At 35.3% G+C, this 20,031-nt stretch overlaps 1 long non-coding RNA gene and 1 pseudogene across 3 annotated transcripts; one reads left to right on the forward strand and one right to left on the reverse strand.

The window, feature by feature from the left end:
- Positions 1-386: 386 nt before the first annotated feature.
- LOC114308539 (protein root UVB sensitive 4-like) lies at positions 387-3,711 on the reverse strand (annotated as a pseudogene). The gene is made up of 8 exons (XR_014356318.1): positions 3,621-3,711; positions 2,872-2,882; positions 2,658-2,752; positions 2,053-2,158; positions 1,318-1,424; positions 1,068-1,219; positions 894-959; positions 387-711 (listed from the first exon to the last, which is right to left on the reverse strand). The product of XR_014356318.1 is annotated as a protein root UVB sensitive 4-like (transcript).
- On the forward strand, positions 2,065-18,987 carry LOC114308499 (uncharacterized). Of its 2 annotated transcripts, none has more exons than XR_014356703.1 (5): positions 2,065-6,671; positions 7,090-9,829; positions 9,952-10,006; positions 10,207-10,344; positions 18,741-18,987. It is a non-coding gene; the product is annotated as an uncharacterized LOC114308499 (long non-coding RNA). The 2 variants fall into 2 exon arrangements; XR_014356704.1 differs by lacking the exon at positions 18,741-18,987 and adding an exon at positions 14,643-14,893 and having other exon boundaries at positions 2,079-6,671.
- The last annotated feature ends 1,044 nt before the right edge of the window (positions 18,988-20,031 follow it).

Here is a 20,031-nt window from a genome sequence, read left to right on the forward strand (position 1 = left end):
TTTATTATTATTCCCTAACCCTACAGCTTTCCAATTATTATTATTATTATTATTTTATTTATAAAAAAAAAAAAAAAAACTCTCCAACCCTTTGGCTCTCCATAGAGGCTTGCAATGGACTAATCCTATTAACAATCATCATTGTTTGTGTACTAAAAGGGTGTTTGAATGAACTAGAGAAGCCAGTTCAAAAAAAAAAAAAAAATGAACTAGAGAAGGGACGTATAATCGTAGGGTAATGAGCTGTTTTTTTTCCTCTTTTTTTTTTTTTGGGGGGGGGGGGGGGGGGGGGGGGGGGGGGCGGTTATTTTCCTGTGTAAACAAAAGTCAATTCTTGCGATATTTGCTTTTCTAATGTAAAATCGTGGAATGAAGAGAGAAATATCCCTGTATTTTGCGATGGTACAAATGCAAAGGCCAGCAAAATTCTAAAAGCAACTGTATTAACTTTCCTCCAGTGTGCTTGAAATTTCAGTCATCTACAAAACTATATCGAGCTTGCTCTTGCGTGCTCAATAAAATGTTTTTACAAGCCCAGCTTAACCCTAACATCTGTTCATTCAACAAGTTAAAATCTCGCCGTGCAATTCGCTTGCTATCTTCAATCAACTGAAACCAATGCCTCGAAACTGAATCTGAATTGTCAGGAGCTTCTAAAATGCTCTCCCACTTGCACACACTTGATAAAATAGCCTTGTGGATATGGCACGCCTACATGATAACATAAACACATCACATGAGATTAATCATAATTGGCATATACCCATTTGAAGTTAGCCCAAATAGATGAGCAAGAGGCAACATGGTTGTTTAATCTAGCAACATCTATTGGCTATTTCTTAATAAATGCAAGCTTGTGCAGTGCAGCGAATTAGCAAAACAGGATCTTCTACCTGCAACAAGCCCATGATAATATCTGCAGTGCCAGCCCCTTCCCGTACACAAAGGAGAATGCCTTGCTGTAAATCATCGATTGTAAAGAAAGAAAAAAAAAATGGTTAAAGAGTAAGAGTCCGCAAATAACTATGGGAGAGTCCAACCAAAAGCTTTTTTCATAATATACTCACTTGCTAGGTTTTTGCCATTCCACTGCAGAGGATCTCCAGACATATGAAATAGAAGTCTTCATTATTCAAAGATTGCATAGTCATCATCGACAATCTTGGTAATTGACTTTTGGGGTTTAAGCAACCAATTCTTATGGGCCACGATCCTCTGCCTAATCCAAATCTCACTAAATGCCGGTATCCAATTCTAAAGCACCCCATATAAAAGCAATAAACATATTTATGGAAAAATTAAGGTGCAAGACCTCACCTTTGTTCCACATGAAATCAATACCTTCTTCTTCACTCACATCTGCAGGTGAAGGGATACATACATCCCAACTGAATCCAGGTATTAATTATAACCTCAAGCCTATCCTGACAACGAGAAATGGATAATAAGATGCAATACCACAAAGCATTTTAAAGAGAATACAGACATTTCTTTCATCCCTGAAACAATGGAGCATTGTTGGAGAATATGTACTCCAACGGTGACTCATTTCCAAGAACATCGCACAAATGAGTTGGGGAATTTGTTTCTGTGGGTGGTTTTAAGCAAGCAATGGCACAGTAAAAATGATGTGGTTTGTTGCAGGCAATGGCACAGTAATTACTGATTACCCATTGAAACTGGTTTTGAATTTTGATAGCAAGACAACCAAAAAAAAAAGGGTTGATTAATGAAGAAGAAAAAAAGCAAGAGAATGTAATGTATAAACAAGTTATCTAATGGAGGCATGATATCCAAACATTTTTAGGAATCCATGAATAAAACATTTTTCGAGCATTAGCTTGTCAGGCACAACTTACCTATAGGAGACTAAAGCCAAAAACTTGAGATAGTACATGAGGGGAACTCATCAAATAGGGAGCAAAATTTACATTCTTTAAAAAAACAAAGTAGTCTCAATATGTGAGCAACACCTTTATTGAAGTTTTCATATACACACCCAATAATGTCAATAGAATGACTGTTAGTTTAGTACAAGCATAAAAGACCAACCTCAGTTAATGTCTGCTGATGAACATGCTTCAAACCTTGATAAATTCCAATGAGGTCGATTGCTGAGAAGATTGGGTACACGACAAAAGGCAAACTTGCTTGCAACCTTTCATATTAATGAAAAATTATCAGTTAGGAGCCAAGTAAAGCACAAGTGCCAGCATCACATTAGCAAATTAGATACATTACATCAGTTAAAAAGTCATAATTTTTTTATCCCTTTCGATCACATATTCATGGGGAGCACAGGTAATATAAAATAGAAAATTTTAGCAAACTAATCAATATTAAACATATTGCAATATAATGTAAACAAGGGAAAAGAATTCTACAATGTTGAATTGCAGCAATAAGATGTACAATATGGTCAACTTAGCTATCACAAAAGGATGGAACGATCATTGAATATCAATTTGATGAAGATTAGCTGTGGCACTATGGAACTAATTTAAAATCTGAAGATGAAAAGTAAAAAGCTTAGATTGTTTCTGAACAAAATGTTCAAGGCTGCGGCAAGCATAAGACCAAGGCTATCGAAGCACACTGTTTAAATCTGAAACCCAACCAAAGATCATTTCAATTTACATAAATAAGATACTAAGCACAACACACTGAATATGATAGGAAAATCTATAACCTGTGCCCTTGCAGAAACTTCACCAAGATTATCTGCTACTGCAAAACTTCGATGAACAGCAGTCTACAAATCCAAATATAACAACATTTAGACTCCAAGTAATAAGGTGAAAGCCAACTTTATGATTATCCAATGAATAAAATTCTGAACATCAGACCGCTCAGAATTAGAATTTATCTAACAGGTAAATCAGCTGAAAACATTCATATCATATCATTAACAACTAAAAATCCTTGAGGAATGAAGCATTTGCATTGACACTGATGGGAAGGCAATAACTGTTGTGTGAATTACATATATGACTGTCCAAGAAAACTGTTCAGAAGAAATAATTTAAAAGACTTGATAGAAAATGTTGCAGGGACCAAAAAAGTTGTTACACAAATTGATGAGGTTTTAGACTGACACCAGTTGCCAGGTAGCATGCTAGGCTTATTTGTTTAGTGATGTTTGCTATAGATGCGACAAGCAAGAAGTACTGGGGAAATGCAGGAGTCAGCAACTCAACCCCAATGCTCAGACTGAATAGCACAGATGTTGAAGACCTAACTCTCTACAAAGGAGAAAATAATTAATAAACAATTTATTAAAATCTAGTTATCAAATAATAGGGAACATACTCTGCAATGTCTTGCTTTGTAATTCTTTTTCAGTTACCAATTTTGCCACTCCATAATATTGTATTTCAGACTTTCCAGTATTTCTTTTGGAAAATAGAGAGTTATTGGTACATCATATAAAAGAATTTTTTTGTCCAAATTCAAAAATGAACTGTGGCGATTAGTAACTGGAAGACATGCCCAAAGAAATGTGTAAAATTGTAATTGCAGACATAGAGTATATGTGACCCCTCATTTTGGTAGGAATCAAAGTCATTCCTTCAAATTGGTATCAAAAGAAGATGCTAGGCTAGCAGTGTAGATGTACCTACTGAGCCTTCCAAGCCCATCTTTCAAGACCCAATTCAGGGCAGCGGCTGATGGAAGTGAATGAGAGTATCCAATTCCAATTGCTCGAAACATTGCCAATAAAAGGTATGTGACATAAGAATAAAATATACCTACATTTTACCTAATTTCGCACACCTTTTCCCTTTTCATGTCCAAATCCCTCCCCAAATTCCCCAACCAAACACAAACACAGCATAATTGTTTCCAATTAAGCATTTTCTCTCTGTTCATTCAAGTTTCTTTCGAAATCACAAGGAAAAGAAAGATCAAAGATGTCAGCGTCTGTTCTCATATTTGCTGCTCAGGGTATCTTGAATTCCTTGATTCCACTGGCAATTGAACAGATCAAACCGGTTTGGGGTTTCAAGGATGACCTGCTTGAAGATAGGTTGAAATTGACACAAGCTCTGTTATGTGATGCTGAGAACCACCGGGGACAGGTAAATCTAAAAACCATGCAAGTTTGGCTAAAGAAACTCAACTCTGTTGCGTGCAATGCTGATGATGTGCTGGATGAACTTGCCTTTGAAGTCCTTCGACGAAAGTTAGAGGTACAAAACCGATTCATGAGGAACAACAAGGTATGCAAGTTCTTCTTCTTCTACCTCTCAAATCCGCTGCTATTTCGTTTCAAGATGGCTAATAAGGTCAAGAATATCAATTTGTTGTTAGACAATCTTAAGAAAGATGCAGAAGGCATCGGTATTAGACCAGCTGATCAGATCTTAAACGCTAGTACTAGTGTTGAATCTTTACAGGTTTGATTAGAATGTTCTTGAAATTTGAGGATTTTGTATCCGTTCTAAAAAATCATCTATGGGATTTGATGAAATGACGTGTTTCAATTTTGAACAAATGCTTTTTTGATGCTCTAATTTTAACTAATTTTATTTTAGCTGATGAAGCTAAATGATCTACATTTCACAATGAGACGGTGCCCTAACTGTGGGTTCCTGAGAGCATTGCTTTTAACTGAGCTATGCCCAATTAAGCCATTGAAAGTTGCATATAGCTTCAGAAAACATGTACAGAGGTAGATTGAGTTAGGAGGCAATTAAACTAACGATGGAGTTGCAACAACAATCCACTTGGAGGATTGAAATATGTATGTAGTTCTAGTTTGGAGTTCAGATCATATGATTTAGTTTAATTCAATTTCAATTTTATCTGTTGTTGATTATCGATGATCTTATACCAGGTTAAACTTGTATGGGGCACCTAGATTTTTGTACCAATTTAAGTCACTATCCTGGTTCTTGAGATGATAGAACTACATAACTATAGTAATTGTACATATGCTGTGCTCTCATGTTAATCAAAATTTAATTTTATGGACTTTTTGTCCATCCTAAAAAATGATCTATAGGTTTCATTAGAATGTTTTTGAAATTTGAGGATTTTGTATCCATCCTAAAAAATCATCTATTGGTTTGATTAGAATGTTCCTGGAACTTGAGGATTTTATATCGCTTCTAAAAAATCATCCATAGGATTTGATGAAATGATATAATTCAATTTTGAACCAACGCTTCTCTAATATTCCAATTTCAAATAATCTCATTTTAGCTGCTGAAGCTAAATGATCTAAAACTCACAATGACATGGTGCCCTAACTGTGGGTTCCTGAGAGCATTGCTTCAGATGACATGTACTTAAACATGGATTTTCCATGCTATCTTGTATATCACTAATTCTAAAAGCCATAGTGCTTCATCCTACCTAGAGTATGCAAAAGTCAGCTAAGTTGACTTGACATTTCCAATTATAACACTTTGGTCAGTCATATTGATTTGTTGCATGTGCAGAGGTAGTTTGTGCAGGAGGCAATTAATCTAACGATGAATTTGCCACAACATTTCACTTGGAGGATTGAATTATGTTTGTAGTTTTGTTTGGAGTTCAAATTGTATGATTCAGTTTAATTCTATTTTAATTTTATCTGTTAATGCCTGCCTTTTTCTGCAAATTGGCTATATATGTTAGTTTCTTTGTTTTGGGACACTTCAATATATGATCTGTTACTTGGAGCATCTAACAAATTACATGTAACATTCTGTTGCCTTTTTTTTTTTTTTTTCATTTGTTTAATCTTCAAATCAAGTTTGGTTCATGTACAGAGTTAAATAACCCATCAAGTCATCTCTAACTCATTTGGAAACTTGTATTCATGTACAGATTATTTTGCATGTGAAGGCAAAAGAATTAATTTTGTCTATAGTTTTGTCATAAAGATCATGTGCAGCACAAAATTTGTAGGTGGTATTCTCCCTCTATCCCTAATTGATTAAGTATGGCATTCTTATAATAGGAAGTGCTAATCTTTCTTTAATGAAAGAATTGGCATGATCACTATCTGATATTTGAATTGAATTAAGGTAGCTTGCTGGAAATAGGTGCTTGAGCCGGAACTCTCGCATCAGTTGATCAGCTTATGCTATTGGAAGGGCCAAGTGCTTCCGAGTTAGCAAAGCTAAAACAAACATGAAAAAAATCAAGTGCAGCTCAAGATTTGCGGGTGGTGTTCTAATTCAGTCTGTTTCAGAATCTAATATTTGTGTTACCCAATCATTATGATATTCCCATTTCAATTGGGAGCCAATAAAACATATGAAAATTGCATATTCGATGTCTGGAATTTTGAATTATGTGAAGCTTACTCTTGGTTCTTAGTTTAAAGTGCTTTGTCTAGGATACTTTACGTAAGAAGCATCAAAGTTTGTAGACATTCATAAATCAATTTGTGTCTTTAGGCAGTGTCCTAGACCAAGCACTTCAAAGTTTGTAGACATCGATAAATCAATTTGCAAATGGAGAAACAACAGAGACTCAGAATTTGTTGTGCTCATACTCTCCCAGTTAATTCCTGCCTTTTTCTTCAAATTGGCAATATAGCATTCTGTTGTCTTTTGTTCTTCTTCTTCATTTCCTTATCAAGTTTGTGAATTAATGTACAGAGAGTATCACATGTGAAGCAAAAAGAATAATTCTGTTTGTAGTTCTGTGTCACAAAGATCAACTGCTGCTCAGGATTTGTAAGTGGTATTTTCTGTCTGTGTCTCTGTCTCTCTTACATTTGATCTAGTTATCTCCTCTTTGGCAAAATGCAGGCTGATAACATAATGTTCATAATTGGCTATCTCATCCAAATTAAAAGAAATCAGTTGAAGAGAAAACTAAAAAAAATGAAAATTTAATTGCAATATAGATGAGAGTTTTAAACTTTCAATTGTTTTGATGGTATTATGTTCTTTTCATTTATTCTATACTTCAGTCTCTTTCAGAATCTAATTTTTTGTGTGAACAAATTATTCTGATCTTTCCATTTGAATCGGAAGCCAACATAAGAAAATTACTTACTTTAATGCCATGATTTATGAAATTATAAGCTTACTCTTGGGTTCTTCACCCGATAAGCATCAAAGTTAAATATAAATTGCTTTCTGTCTTTAGGACGTATCTGCTTGATCAACTTCAGCACCTCATTGCCTTAAAAGTGTTGTCAATTGAAGATTTTGATGGATTGGAAGCTCTGTAGGAGTGTCTGGGTAACCTTTCATCTCTTTCATTCTTTGAAGCTTCAGAATTGCGAGAATCTGATGAATCTTCCTATGCTGGAAGCAATGCAATGCCTCACCAATTTATGATATTTGCATACTTATAATTGCCATGATTTCAGACACCAGCAGCGGTCCCGATAGTGTCTTGATACAATTTGCAGCAGCGCTAAATAGGCGCATCATTGAGCTGAGGTTTATGTTGACAAAGAAAATGATACAACAACTTTAAAGATTGAGGGTTCTCTTTTATCTATGGCTAGGTTTTATGCATTATAAATTTGTTAACATTTATAGTAGTACTGAACTGTGAGTCATCTGAGGCCTCTGGATCCTATTATGAAATCAATTCTGTATTTTATGTTGACAAAGAAAATGGTACAACAACTTTAAAGATTGAGGGTTCTCTTTTATCTATGGCTAGCTTTTATGCATTATAAATTTGTTAACATTTATAGTAGTACTGAACTGTGAGTCATCTGAGGCCTCTGGATCCTATTATGAAATCAATTCTGTATTTTTTTTTGTTGGTAACTTTAGTATATGAGAAATGCTATGCATCTCTAAAAAACTACTAAAAATTCTACACACAAGTTGTTGGAAATGGTAGAAAAATTCTGGGTAAAACCAGAATTTTTTCTCAAGTTTGGTCTATTTTTTAGGTGGGCCCCGAGCGTCGATTTACTCGGGTCAAAATGGTAACGCGTTCTATGCCGCGTTGTGATTCACGTGGTATATTTGGTTGCTCAAAACCATTACTGAGTGAATGGGAAATTGAAGCCAAAGTGTGCTCCATGGAAATGGAGTTTTGGTGGAAATTCCTTAAGGTTGTTAATTGACTTGTCCCACATTGATTTGGTGAGAAGTTTTGAAAGGGTTTATAAGGCTTAGGGTGAGATACTTGGGGTGTGCCCCAAGGGGTACCCAAGTGTTTTAGAGGGAGAGGTTATGGGCAAAATGGGCTAGACCCATTGGACCCAAAAATCACCACACACGCGCGCACCGCCGCCGTCCGGTCAGGCGGGCTTCTAATCTTTTTGGGCCAAAAACATTTGAATTTAATTTTATTTTTTTATTAAAATAAAATCCAGAATTCAAATTAAACTGGTTTGGATTTTTTGTTCATCCAAACAGGACCCTTCCTGTTTTCAAACAGAATTAAACTGGTTTGGATTTATTGCTCATCCAAACAGAGCCCTTTCTGTTTTTATCTGTTTGAATAATTAACCCAACAGATTCAAATCTGTTTAAATTTGAAACTAACAGGTTTCATACCTGTTCAATTCAAAACCAAGAGCCACCTTTACATCTATAAATAGACTAGCCTCCCATTTGGATTTTACTCCAATTTTCGTACTCCATTCTCTGCTTTAAATCTCTGCATTTTGCTGCATCTTATTTCTGAAAGAAAGAGTGTAAACACTTAGTGTGTTCGTAAGGCAAACAATTTGTAGTGCTGCTATTATTTGTGGTAAGATCATTTCATCCTGGGAGATAGACGTCCAAATTCTGATAGCACCGTGGAGAGGACGAATCTGTCTTAAGGACACAGTGTTAAACACTAGACTTGATCAGAAAAGTTATTCAAATAAATTAACCAAGTAAGTTGTTTAATTTTATTCTGTTTTTATATGTTTATTTAATCAGATTTTATTTTTGTTTTTGTAACAAAATAAAATCTGTGGTTTTATTTATTTATTTATTTATTTATTATTTCGAGTTTGATTTTTGTAATCAAACAAATTCTCTCCTTTTCTTTATTTCTTTAAATTCTATTTGTTGTTGTGTACACAATAGAATTAAATCTTTTAAATACAGTGAAGATTGTCCAACACAAGTCACACATTTAGCATTGCTCATAATGGTTGTTACTTATTGACTGATTTTCCTGTTATACAATTGATGTGAAATAAATAGGAAAAATGATTTTTCTTATTATTTTTTATTGTTATGCTTTTATTGATGTTGAATCACATTATATAATTCAGTTCAATATTAATTTTCTCTGTTGTTGATTATCCATGTTCTTGTACCGGGTTAAACTATTACATATATGCTTTTGTATCAATTTAGGTCACTACCCCTTGTTCTGAGATGATAAAACTACATAACGATTCTAATTGTAATTTTTTGTGCTCATATTCTCCCAGTTAATGCTTGTCTTTTTCTGCAAATTGGCAATATGGCATCCTGTTGCCTTTTCTTCTATTTTGTCATTTCCTTATCAAGTTTGTTTATTCATTTGCAGAGAGCATCGCATGTGAAACAAAAAGAATCATTCGGTTTATAGTCTTGTGTCACAAAGATTAAGCGCTGCTCAAGATTTGCAAGTGGTGTTTATTTTCTCGATCTTGCTCACACACATTTGATCTACTTATCTGCTTTTTGACAAAATGAGAGCTGATAACCTCACGTTCATAATTGGTCATCTCATCCAAATTAAAAGAAATTAGGTAAAGAGAAAACTAAAAGAAATGATAATTTCTTTGCAATATAGATGAGAGTTCTAAACTTTCAATTGTTTTGAAGGTATTAAGTTCTCTTCATTTGTTCCATGTACTTCAGCACCTCATTGCTTTAAAAAGTGTCGTCAATTGAAGATTTTGATGGATTGGAAGCTCTGTCGGAGTGTTTGGGTAACCTTTAATCTCTTCATTCTTTGAAGCTTCAGGATTGTGAGAATCTGATGAATCTTCCTACTCTGGAAGCAATGTAACGCCTCACCAATTTTTGATCTTTGCATACTTATAATGGAAAGATGTGCAAGGGAAAGCAGACAAGAAAACCAACTGCCAACTACCAAGAAAACCACCGTATGGGTTTTTTATATTGAAATTTATCACGTGAAACGATGACTTTTGTATATGCTTATTTACTTTCATCATATATATGACAAGCATCATGGATAAGCTACGTTCGTTGCTCCCAGACCCCAAGTAGGAACTAAACAGGTTATATTTATTTATTTATTTTAAATATTATAAAAAACTGACAATGCACTCTGATTTTCCAGACTTTGGCGATTTTCATTCCCATAATTTCAGACATCAGCAGCAGCCCCAACCATATCTTGATACAATTTGCTTATCATTTATCACAGTGGAAGTGCCAGTAGTGGCAACAAACACATCATTGAGCTCTACTCTCAGAGGTATATGTTGACAAAGAAAATGATACAAGTGCTTCAAAGATTCGGCTTTCATGCATTATAATTTTCTAAATATTTATAGTAGATGTTGAGTCATCTGAGGCTTCTTGATTCAATTGTGAAATCAATTCTTTTTTTTACTTTTGTTTTAGTAGTAACTTTAGTTTATAAAACAGAAGTCATTGAAAAGGAGTGTATTTGCTTTCTTTACACTACAAGAAAACATAGCAAAAAACACGGATTTTTAGCGACGCCGCGCCCCCCGTCGCAAAAAACGGTTTTTTGCGACGGTAACTGCACCTGTCGCAAATAATACCCCTTTCGCGACGGTACTGACCCGTCGGTAATGAAACCAAGCGGAGGGGTCGGAAATGCGGAAGTATTAGCGACGGTAAATAAAACCGTCGCAAAAAATCTTTTTTGGAGACGGCATATATCATTTGCGACGGAAATTTGCCGTCGCAAAAAATGATTAATTCAAACGGCGCCATTTTGCCTTCTATTTGCGACGGTCTACATCATACCGTCGCAAAAAGTCCAAAAAAAAAAACCCCTTCTTTTTCCTCTTGGCTGCCGCTCGATCCTCCTCCCAAATCCCTAACTTCACCCCCAAATTCCCCAAACGGCCTACGAGGAAGACATCGGTGGTGCGGCGACGACGGCTCCGGCGACAAGAGTGGTGCTCCAGCGACGACTCTCTCTCCCTCTGCGTATGCTCTCTCTCTCTCTCTCTCTCGGTCTGTGTATATATATATAAATCTGTGTATATATATATGCAATGTATATAAATCTATATATATATATATATATATAAATCTGAAATCTGTCTATATATATATATAAATCTGTTTATCCGAAATCTATATATATAAATCTGTCTATATATATATATATAAATCTGTCTATAGATATATATATAAATCTGTTTATTAATAACATACTTTAATTAAGAACATACTTTAATTAATAAATCTGTCTATATATATGTATATAAATCTGAAATCTGTCTATATATAACAGATTTGTCTCATGGTTATTAATAAATCTGTCTATATATATATATATATAAATCTGTCTATATATATATATATATATATAAATCTGTTTATTAATAACATACTTTAATTAAGAACATACTTTAATTAATAAATCTGTCTATATATATGTATATAAATTTGAAATCTGTCTATATATAACAGATTTGTCTCATGGTTATTAATAAATCTGTCTATATATATGTATATATATATATATATATATATATAAATCTGTTTATTTTTTAATTATTATCAACATTTATCAATTATTATCAATTAGTGTTTTTAATTTTTTTAATTATTTTTATGGTTGTTTTCATTTATATCTCTTCAACCATTATCATTTTTTTTTTCTATTTCATCCATAAATTATCAATTTTACCATTCAATCCTTCAAGTTTTTTATTTTTTTATTTTTTCCAAATCATATGCTCTAATTAGAAATAGTTTGTCAAAATCAGTAACAGTAGCAACCTAACATAATGTGAAAAATTTTAATCTTATAATTTAGACAACCACATCATCCGGCCAAACAACTATTTTCTTATTCATATTATATTAGAGCATCTCTATCAAAATAGTTATTTTTATTTTTTTAATTAAAACAGTGATTAAATCACTAAATTTCAACTCCATTGAACTAATAACTATCAAGTTAGCTATTTTAGTTTTCGTAGTTTTGGCTCAGTAAATGCAGTTAGTAGTTTCAGCTAGTCAAACATTAAAAATATATTATTTTTGGTATTTTTTAGTTACTTGTGTTGAGTTTACGAACTTAAGAACGAAATAAATTAAACTAATACTTTAATTGTTTAAATCGTCTCAAATTATATTGGTGTGTAAGAAGATTCAATTACAAATAACCATGAGACAAACTCAATTATAAAGTTAATTTGAGACGATTAAAAAACCATGAGACAAACTCAATTACAAATAACCATGAGACAAACTCAATTATAAACTCAATTATAAAGTTAATTTAAGAAGGTTTAATTAATTTAAACCTTAAATAGGAATTTTAGACATTTCGTTAATTTGCCAAATAGGATGTCGAGTGAATATTTATGTGTAGGTATTATATTTAGAGTTACTTTGGTGAGATATTCTTGTGGATGTGTACAGATGATGGATAAGAGTTGGATTGATTTGCCAAATAGGATGTCGAGTGAATACATTAATGGGATTGATGAATTCCTTGTGTTTGCCTACACCAATAGGATTGAAGGTTCGATGATCAGTTGTCCGTGTAGGAAGTGTGAGAATCGATACTATTTTGTACGAGATGGTGTACGGGAGCATCTGATTTTGAATGGTTTTTTTAAAAAATACAAACATTGGATTAATCATGGGGAATCTTACATATCTCTGCATAGTAATCGAGAGAATGAAACATTAGCTAATTTAGACATTGGAGATGATATGATTGGAATGATACAAGGGGCTATGGGAAATCCACATGCCGGTACAAGTGTTGAGGGTGATGAACCACAGGGGCCTGATCCCCGTGCATCTGAACCCCAGCTCGGTCCAAATGCAGAGACTGCAAAGTATTTCAAACTTCTTCAAGATGCACAAAGTGAATTGTATCCGGGTTGTCAGAAGTTCACATCTTTGTCATTCATTGTTCGACTTCTACATTTGAAGGTGCTTAATCAGTGGACGGACAAGTCTGTTGACATGTTGCTTGAGTTATTGAATGAGGCGTTTCCGTTGGGTGTGAAACTCCCGGACTCATATTATAAAGCTCAAAAGGTCACAACAGATTTGGGCTTCACGTATGAGACGTGGGATGCATGTCCCAACAGTTGCATGTTGTTTCGAAACGAGGACGCCAATCTTGATAAATGTGTCATATGCAACAGTTCTAGATGGAAATCAAATGGTGATGGTGGTTCAAATGGTCCTAACACAGGTGGCAAACAAGTAGCTGCAAAACAGATGAGGTATTTTCCTTTAAAGTCAAGGTTGCAGAGGTTGTTTATGTCATCCAAGACGGCCAAGTTAATGAGATGGCATGCAGAGGAACGAACTGATGATGGTGTCTTCAGGCATCCTGCGGACTCCCTTGCATGGAAAGATTTTGACCGTCGGAATATTGACTTTAGTAATGATTGCCGAAGTGTAAGGCTTGGCTTAGCATCTGATGGTTTTAACCCATTCAGGACGATGAACATAGTTCATAGCACTTGGGGGAGAAGACGGGGCTCGAATCGGGTTCCCGGTTTGGGAGTTAGAGTCGGATTTCACTTTAGGCAAACTACTTCTTTAAGAAACTTGAATTCGAGGCGTTAACGCCCCAAAATCACCAAACGGCGTCGGTTTAGCACGAAACTTGGCACACACGACCGCCTAGGCACGAGAGACTTGTGGGAGAAGACGGGGCTCGAATCGGGTTCCCGGTTTGGGAGTTAGAGTCGGATTTCACTTTAGGCAAACAACTTCCTTAAGAAACTTGAATTGGAGGAGTTAACGCCCCAAAATCACCAAACGGCGTCGGTTTAGCACGAAACTTGGCACACACGACCGCCTAGGCACGAGAGACTTGTGGGAGAAGACGGGGCTCGAATCGGGTTCTCGGTTTGGGAGTTAGAGTCGGATTTCACTTTAGGCAAACTACTTCCTTAAGAAACTTGAATTCGAGGCGTTAACGCCCCAAAATCACCAAACGGCGTCGGTTTAGCACGAAACTTGGCACACACGACCGCCTAGGCACGAGAGACTTGTGGGAGAAGACGGGGCTCGAATCGGGTTCCCGGTTTGGGAGTTAGAGTCGGATTTCACTTTAGGCAAACAACTTCCTTAAGAAACTTGAATTTGAGGAGTTAACGCCCCAAAATCACCAAACGGCGTCGGTTTAGCACGAAACTTGGCACACACGACCGCCTAGGCACGAGAGACTTGTGGGAGAAGACGGGGCTCGAATCGGGTTCCCGGTTTGGGAGTTAGAGTCGGATTTCACTTTAGGCAAACTACTTCTTTAAGAAACTTGAATTCGAGGCGTTAACGCCCCAAAATCACCAAACGGCGTCGGTTTAGCACGAAACTTGGCACACACGTCCGCCTAGACACGAGAGACTTGTGGGAGAAGACGGGGCTCGAATCGGGTTCCCGGTTTGGGAGTTAGAGCCGGATTTCGGTCCAGTCAAAATTATTTACTAAACTATCTTCCTAATTATATAGTAGTCAATTTTTTTTATATTTTTCTATAATTAAAATATTAACACATTATATGGTTTTTAATTATTTTTATCTTGTTTTTTTCAGATATTTCCTGAGTAGCAGTTGGCTTTTTCTGGAATGCGGGCGTATCAAGATTATGACTAATTTTTGTTTTTGTAACCTACGAACGAATGAAGACGAAAACTTTTGATTTTGATTTTGATTTTGATTTATGTTATTTAAATTTGGGAGCAACATTATGTATGTATTATGCGACGTTATGTAGTGGCATAATTTTTATTGTTCTGAATTTTTATTTATGTATTGCTATGAATTGAACAATATTATTAATTTTCATTATTTGTCAATTTTAGTTTATGTACGTATTTATATTATTCTGTAATTTTTCAATTTTTTATACTTATTTTTTATCTAATGCAGGTTATTTTAATTTTTTTAATAATTTATCGGCAGGGTTTTTTTTTTTATTTTTTATTTTTTGAGACGGGAGAAGAACCCGTCGCAAAAACCATTAATAGGCTTTTGCGACGGTACCAACACAGTCGCAAAAGCTGGCTTATTGAATGTACAGGACACCTTTAGCAACGGTAAACCGTGCCGTCGCCAATACTTATAGATGCCAGAGCCTTTAACGACGGTAATGTTCCCGTCTCAAAAACTCACTTTTAGCGACGGAAATTACGTGCCGTCGCGAAAAGTGATTTTCCCACCATTATTTGCGACGGGAAAAATGCCGTCGCAAAAAACTTGGCTTACCGTCGCAGAAACTAATGGCGACGGTACTTACCGTCGCGAAAGGTCTTTTGCAACCCCGTCTGTCGCGACCCCCCCTTACCGTCGCAAAAAGCCACATTACCGTCGCAAAAGACATTAGCGACGGCTTTCGGGGCATTTGCGACGGCCGTGTACCGTCGCAAAAAACAAATTTTTTTGTAGTGTTAGTTGAAGTCAGGATCATTCTTTTGAACAAAAGTAAAAGCATTCCTATTTAACACAACAACAAAATACTCCAAAGAGATCTCGCAAGTAGTGGTTGTTATTTGTTGGACCAAATTCGATTTTCTTGTTTTGCAATTGATGTGACATAAATAGAATTTTTTTTCCTTTTATGTCGCTGAATCAAATATATAATCCTGCCCAGATTAGCAAAGATGCTCATTTTATCATAGATCATTACCTCTCATTTCTGTTTTTGAAACAACAGATGGTGGTTGAAACCTAAGGCTTGTCATCAATCTATAAAACTCTTGAATTCATTTTAGAAATTAAATTCATAAATCCAAATGTAACTTAATATTCTTCCAATTTCATGTTCACGTGAGGCATTTTTCCATGACAATCCAGATTGATCTGAAGAGAGAATACAGAGCAGAGAGAGAGAGAATTATAGAGTGTATAATTCTTTGTTCCAAATATAGTGAAATCTGCTGCTCGTGGACGTAGGCGATTTGCCAAACCACATAAATCTTTGTGTGTTCTTGCTTGTATGTGATTGTCTTCTCCTTCCTAGGCAGAACATGATCATCAGGGCATTACACAAAATTAATGATAGTATTCACTTGTAGTTTAACAATGAGAACTTGTAGCATAGTTGACCAACTCAAACAAACAGAGATATTCATTGGACCCCACCAACTTCATATATATATATATATATATATATATATTTATTACAAATTTATCATACCAGCAAATTATAATTTTGTTCTCGTCCTTAACCACCGACCTCACCCCACTCCCATCCTGTCCACCATTCTCTCCCACCATCCTAGATCTGGTGACCCTTTGCACCGTTATTTGCTCCTCTCCAACTCCTACTTGTGACCCTCACTCCTACATTCCCCACCTCCCTCACCACTCCGCTAATGAGGAGGGGGGTCACCATTGGCTAGAGGTGAGAAACTGCTAGAGGAAAGGAGTTGCACGGGTGGGGATCCAAAAAAAAGGTAAATTTAATATTATGATGGGTGTTCAAAGAAAAAAAGAAGAAGATACGAAGCAATTTTGGTGAGTGAAAGTCTAATAAGGTAGGGATTCCAAAGAAATATGATGGGGTTACTAGTAGCACCCTAAAAAAATTGTTAAAAATATAATGTTTTCTCGTTTGCAGTTATGTTAACAATTTTAGCAATTTTAAAATAAAATAAAAAATTAATAAGAGACTATTTATAAATGTAAAGAGAATTAAATCTAAACAATTTGTGACAACCCTCACCTCTGATTGGTGCTAATCTCTGATTGAGCATGATAAGTAACTGATTAAGCTGAAATTCTAAACTAATTGCATGAGTATGTTGCTTTAATAGCATTTCTATCTGTTTGTCATTTAATCATCTGTTCATGTTTTGATTTCGAATTGCGAATTGGAAGCCGTATCGGCGACCGAATCAGAAACTGTTTAGTGTTATATGCTAATTAGGATTTAGGTGATTTTATGGTAGGTTTAATTAAATTTGATTTGGAATGATTAAATTAGATTAAATAATGTTATATCACACTAGTTTGGCTTTATTACATGTTTGCCACTAAGTGGATTATTCTAGGCCATTCACCTAATCTTGATTCACATGTGTTTGATGCATCATTTGCTCACCTTCTTGAGACCAAAACTGAGAAAGAGAGGAAGAGTAGGAGAAAAATTGATTTCAACAAGAATTAGCTTGGAGACTTAGAAGAATTGAGGGGAATTTGCATATTTGAGCTTCCACATCTAGAATTCAAGACATAAGGTAGAGAATTCATCCCCTCAATTGTGAATTTCAGTTGTTTCTTGCATGGTTCATGGAAATATTGGAGGTTAAAGTCAAGAATTAATTTGAAGAGTTGAATTGTGAGCTAATTCATGCATACATGTACATATTCTTGCATTTTGAGGTTGTTTTCATGAAAACTCTTACATGCATGTTCATATTTTGGTAGAGGTCCATGAATTCACCATGATTTTGAGCTCAACAATGCATTTGATCTTGTTTTGGAACACTAGAGCTCTTGAAAATTCGTGCATGTATGATTTTGCATTATTCTTCGTATTTACACTTAATTTTATGTTCAATTGGCTTGCTTTTGGGCTTGATTTCATAAATTGATCTTTGAAACATGTTGTACTATGAGTCTTCAAGTGTTTTCCAGAAAATTAGCCCAAAAGAAACGAGTTTGAGGCTTTAGAAGTTGAATTTTGTGCTTGAGGATCAATCTGGAAATTTCAGATTTTGGATCCACGCTCGAGCGGAGGACTTCACGCTCGAGTGTACACTCTGAGTACATGCACTTCCACTCGAGCGTAGGAAGTCATGCTCGAGTGTGAAATGCATATGCCCAGAAGTTCATATGTTTTGTAGTCCGCTCGAGCGAGGGTCGGAGTCTCACGCTCGAGTAGAGGTTGAGCGTCCGTCAAGCGAGAAAATCGTGCATCCAATACTTTTTCATGAGTTTACAGTCCGCTCAAGCGAGGGAAGTCACGCTTGAGTGGAGCTCCTTTGTCTGCATGTCCGCTCGAGCGTAGAAAGCCACGCTCGAGCGAGACCCCTGTTTCAGCAAAATTTTGAAAAGTGTTTTAAGGTACATTTTTGCATCCTCATTCCATCATAAGCATTCCTAGGCCATGTTTAAGGCATCTTAATGAGGATAATGTTATAGAACCACACCAGTATAGTTAGGGGCTAAGTTATTAATCCCGAGTGTGTGTTCGTTCTGCAACTGTAGGGTTGGCATCCGAGGACGCTCATTAGCTGCCTGTAGCCCAGTACTCTGTGAGTAACAATGTTGTAAAGATATGTTCAATTATGATTATTTTCTGAATGATCAACTGTACTACTTACTGAAATGTCTTTATTTAATGAATGAATGTCTGTCCTATTTGTAAACTGTACTCGTGGCATCCATGGCAACCTACTGTTACTGTTACTGTTACTGTTACTGTTACTGTTACAAAGATCTCTGTCGGTTCTAATGTTGGGACCACTACTGTTTACTGTTTGATGGCCATCAACTGACTATTTGGTCTGTTAAGACCTACTGTACTGTTTTGCTATTGGATGTACCACATATGACTACCATGATTCTAAATGACTGATTTACTGATGCAATTAACTATTTTAAATACTGAAAGGACATTCATTTTTCACCCCCTTTACGCATATGTTATTCACTGGGCTTTAACTCACTGTTTATATTTATATGTAGGTGTCCAGGCACCGGGTCGAAGCTAGGAGCGTCAAGTTAAGCTCCCGTTTTGTCAAGCCAACCTTTGTGCCTCACTTTGAGGTTCCATGTCTGTCCAAGATAGGGCTACTATGGGGTGTCTCAGTTCTACTCTTCTGTCTCTATTTTGTAATAAGTGTTTAAGACTTGACCATACAGTTTTGTTGAAGGGACTTGGTCCCTAACCCGAATGTTGGGTATATGACATATGTATATATGTTGGTTTATCCATGTGTCTTGTGCATAAAGTTTTTTTGCATTCAGGTTTTCATAGCTCATTGGATATCTTTTATTTACTGTTTTGGCTTCCGCCAGCCCCTTACTTTGTATTACTGTCCTTACTGTTAAGCAGGTCTTTGGTAATCACGTATTACTGGCCGGTTACGATGCTAAACCCATAGGGGCGGGTTTGAGTCGTGACACAATTCTAGTTGAACAACTATAGAAGTCCAACAATCACCTAACAAAGAGGCCCTGAAGAACAAATAAACAATAATGTTACAAATCCCAACAACCAGCTCAACAAAAAACACAATAATTTTGAAGAAATTATCAATAATTTTTACCTGTGGCAAGAATTAACCCCTTGAAGTATATAGTGATGGCCAATTGAGCTAATCAAATTGAATTTTTAACATCCCGTTTGTAATTAGTTTTATTTGACTCAAATTTAAAAATTTTAAGATTAAATTGATAAAATTAAAATTTACAAATTGCATATTAATCCCTTATTAAAAAATCCATGCAAATTCAATGATATTTCATACAACAATTCGATGCCCTTTCCTGGAATTAAAACATCAAAATCAACTTCTTTTTTTATTTTATTTTTATTTTTTTTATTTATAAACGAAGACAAAATTCTAATTGCAAAATCTTGATTCAATATTTTCTCATGCTATTTGTTAAAAAAACAACAACAACAACAATAACAATAATAATAATAAACAATCATGCTATGATATGACCATTGACTACGAAGCAACTTAGAAAAGATGCAATTAGCACCAGCAACCGAGCCTTTCAAGGCCTTCAGGTGTTCAATAGATATTGTTCATTATATTTTTTTCCTTAAAATTTCAAGAACTAATGTTATGTTTAGATTTTAATTTTTTGAAATGATTTATGAAGGAAAAAAAGGAAACCGAAAGGAAATGTGGAAAGAAAAAAATTTACTTCCAATCAATGATGTACCAAAAAATTTAAAATAACTCATTTTTATTAAGTAATTGAAATGATGAATGACCAATTTAATATGTTTTGTAATTTATTA

Source organism: Camellia sinensis, chromosome 15 (genome assembly GCF_055761805.1).
Source record: "Camellia sinensis isolate YWXY chromosome 15, ASM5576180v1, whole genome shotgun sequence".
NCBI lineage: Eukaryota > Viridiplantae > Streptophyta > Magnoliopsida > Ericales > Theaceae > Camellia > Camellia sinensis.